Source organism: Pinus tabuliformis, chromosome 7 (genome assembly GCF_031772625.1).
Source record: "Pinus tabuliformis cultivar Carrire ecotype Pingquan chromosome 7, CPIR1, whole genome shotgun sequence".
NCBI lineage: Eukaryota > Viridiplantae > Streptophyta > Pinopsida > Pinales > Pinaceae > Pinus > Pinus tabuliformis.
Window position 1 is genome coordinate 1,548,973,178 of NC_142293.1, and position 4,162 is coordinate 1,548,977,339.

The following is a 4,162-nucleotide window of genomic DNA, read 5'->3' on the forward strand; positions in this document are numbered from 1 at the left end:
ATGATAAGGTAAAATGCAAATCTTTCCTTAGGAAATATCGCATCGCATAAGATAGCGGGATGCCACCCTACAAGCACAATTCCAACAATTGCGAGATCACGATACGCGATAATATCGCATCGCATCCAGCAAGTACAACTCACATTGAAACACTTTAAAATTTGCCAATATGCGATGACGCCGATCGCCAGATCGCATTTTTCAAAAAACATGTTAACAAAGACTGTCATACATAACATTCTTGCGATTTGCGATATTGCGATATTGCGATTTCGCGATACAGCGATGTAGCAATAATACAATAATGTGATGTCATGAGCTCTCAACTTTGCGATTTTGTGATGTTCCAATCTGCGATGTTGCGAAGCAAATCGCAAAATCGCTTCATCGCAGATCTTTTGGGCACGTTATTCAAGAAAAGTATTTTCCCGAAGCTGACACCTGGTTATGCGCTTTAATGTTGATAAATGAGGTAGTTGCTAGTTATTAATGAAATATGGGATCGTGCTTATTGAAAAAATCATTTCACGTAAGGTGGTATACTGCATATGTCTGCGACATTTAAAACTTTCCCATCACCTTTCCTTGTCATTCATTTTCACTTCACTTATGAATTACAAGAACGGAGAGGTGAGGCGAATACGAAGCAATACGCAGGTTGAAATGGGAAAGAAAAGCAAAGCCCCGAGCACTGAAGAAAAGGAAATGGCGCCCTTGTATACAGACATGGCCTGTAACAGAGACGCGGGAATAGCTACGTGGGAAGGCATGTATAATCTGCTCGAAGAGGCGAATCCCAGAGTAATGGAAGTAGTTGCTACCACGGGCTCAAATGGTTCTTCTGAAGCATCCCTTACAAAGCTAGCCTACCCATTCTTACACCGGATAGCGTGAAGGCCAAAAATCCTCCCATACACAGACATGGTTAAGTGGAAACTTGACAGCGTAGAAATCACAAATAGACAGTTCAAAATTCAGGGTCAAGGACTCATCGGTTCATTTGCTGCGCAGGATTTAAAGCTCATGTATCATCTACTGGAGGCACGGGTAACTTATAACAAGCAGTTTATGGAGAAATTTGTAAAGAAAAATCAGGACCTGGTAGAAACCACTAAAGACTGGTCTAGGAGGGACGAACCGCTAAAAAAAGATAAACACGGTATGTACAGTACTGGTTCTCTTACCTCCCCATATTGCTTTGCTCCTACCATGCTCTGTAGAATATTTGGAATGCCAGATATCAACAAATTTTCATCTGAATGGCTACCGTTATTGGATGCCACCACAAATGCCACTATTGTAGATTGGGCCAAAATCTTGTCTGATAACCTAGTCACGGCCATTGTCAGTTACCAGTCCAAAAGAGCTACGGCTCAAAGAATTTATCCTCCTTTTTACCTATTTGCATATGTAATGGATGCGATATGTTATTTTTCTAAATTTCCTGTTATGGGTTGGAAGTGGACAACTCAAGATCCCTTACCCATTCATGTCTATCACAAAGAGTTATGGGACTCTAAGTTCGCTCCATACTTCTACCAGATTTGTCATGGAATTATGCTGCCCTTGTACAGAATGTTATATGATAAAGATGCTCCAAGATGCTCTCCTGAAGCAGAGGTAGACATCCTCCCTGTTGCAAGATGGTTCGGGGAGGAATTGTTTACTTATGTCAGGGTATTTGGAAGTTCTGCTCCCCCTTATGTCCTACCTTTGTATATCCCTGATAAACTCTTGGCTCGAGAGATTTCCTATCAAACCTGTGGGGAAGGTGGTCTAACTAGAGATTTAAAGGACAAAAAGAAGGCTATATGGCCACAGTTTCCTGTAGCCTGTGGGGCCTTTTCGCTATTCGATGTAGGCCACGCATTCACAGAACTAAAGAATATGACATGTTTACAGTTATTCAAATTTTCAGGAAGACCATTTGACCCTAATGAGGTTGCCCAGAATTTTACTACTGCAGTCAAGATAAAGGTGTTCTCTCGAGAAAAGGGTTTATTCGATGATATACTCCAACAGAAAAGCTCACTTGAAGAAATTATGCATGTAGCCCAATTGCAATTCTCTCCAGAAGAATTTCAAAATTTTAAAATATATAGGGAAAGAAGGTTAGCGAGTATTCCTTTAGAGAAACTACGCCTAAAACCCGCAAGAGAACCACCTCCAAGTGTTAGTCTTAGTGGGAGTTCAAGCACTAACGGATCTAAATCCAAGTCAGAAAAAGAAATGTCTGAACATTCTAAAAAATCCGGAAATGAGCAGGATACGAGCGAAGGGTCAGTAAAAGATACTGCCCAGTCAATGAAACTTCTACAGCAACAGGTTTTTGCCTCTCTGCGAAGAGATCCTCTCCCTCTCGTCATTTAGCCACCGCCAGTCACAACCGAACTAGACAAAGAATGGGAAACCTTCAATGACCTGATCAATCTTGAAGGGCAAACCATAAAAACACCTGTGAGCGATGCACAAGTAACAAAAGAAGTAGTCACAAGAACAGTTAGCAATATCTCATATATGGAGCATATTCCTATTGCCGCATCTTCTGTGCTTATGCTCAAAATAGAAGAAATTCCTCCCCTTGATGTGTTTTACAGCCCACAGTAAAAAGCAGTAGTAAGAAGAAAAAGGTAGAAAAGCAAATTGGAGAATGTGCTCCCTCAAGATGAAGAACAACTAGATGTACTGTGGCAAGATCCCACTAACAATCCTACTGAGAATCTCACCAAACTATCTGAGATCGCAGGAGCATACGCCTCTGCGACTATTGATAAAGCATATGAGGTAAAATAATTGCTAAAAGAAAAGGAAGACCAGATACAAGTATTGCAACAACAGTTACAGCAAGCTAACGCCAACAATGAAGCACATAAACAACTTGAGAGTTTGCAGCAGGACTTCTAGCAAATGCAGATAGGATATCAAAAAAGTTTGGATGAGAAAGGAAAGCAGTTACAGGATCTACAGGAGATGCACAAGGACAATCCTAAACTTACAGAATTTATCACAGAGTCCATTTCTTTGAATGAACAATTACTACAGTAGCAAGAAGCGTTGGGCCAAAAGATATCGCAGTGGAACTATTATTGTGAAATAAGTTATAGATCACTAATCAAGTGGTAGATTTACGAAGTGACTATGATCTAATTGATAAACGGGTGACTGAATATTTGGCTTGGAAATAAAAGGACGAGCGAAAAAGAGCAGGTGCACCAAGGATCAATGAGAACCACAAAGAAATGCTCTTTAATAAATGGGACAAGCAAATCAGGGAGGTAGAGAAAGCAACAGAAGGAGTAGCCATGACAGCAAGCAGTATTATTGATTGTGTAAATTAAAATTTGCACAGAGCAAATTTGATCGCAGAGACCACTCGAGGATATTTACCTAACGCACAACAACTACAGGCAGATTGGAAACAGAGAGCTCAAGAAAAGGAAAAGCAATCCAAGGGTTAACCAAGTTAAAATGGGATTATTACTGGGCATACTTGGTAAAGCCACATAGCAAGTGGATGACTGGTAAGCATATCATCAATTTGGCCGAAAAAATGGTGCCAGCTCTTGTCGATTCTATTTTCTCAGCTCAGCTAAAAGCGGAAGTTAGCAAGCCGACTCTTCTCAAACAGATGCTGCATGCGTGCGATTTCAAGGACCAAATACAGAAGTAGTTTAATTTTAGATTTAATTTTAGCTTTAATTTTGTTTTATTTTCCTGAAAAGAGGACGGTCATTTAAACCGTATCCTATAATTTTGTAATAATTTATTTTTAGAATTAGTTAGTAGTATTTAAACATTTCTCATGCATTTAGAGAAGGGTCCTGAAATTTATCAAAAACTTATCCCCAGAACATGCACTTCTGTACCCTCTGAGGAGGTTTTGATGAATGAATGGATTAGGATTTATTGATGGTTGCATTTGATATCTGCTACTGATGTTGCACTTTTGTACTCTTAGTGGATGTTAGATCAAGAGGAAATAAATCATTATCGCTTGAAGCTCATGAGTAGGACTAGTTATGAATGGTATTTCTATCTCTTAACTATTTCTGCCTTGTGTTAGAGTGATTTCCAGTTCAATTATTTATATATTGATGTATGAATGTCTGAGTTATCATTTGGAACTTTTGTATGGTGATAGCTATTTATTTATGCTTAGTGT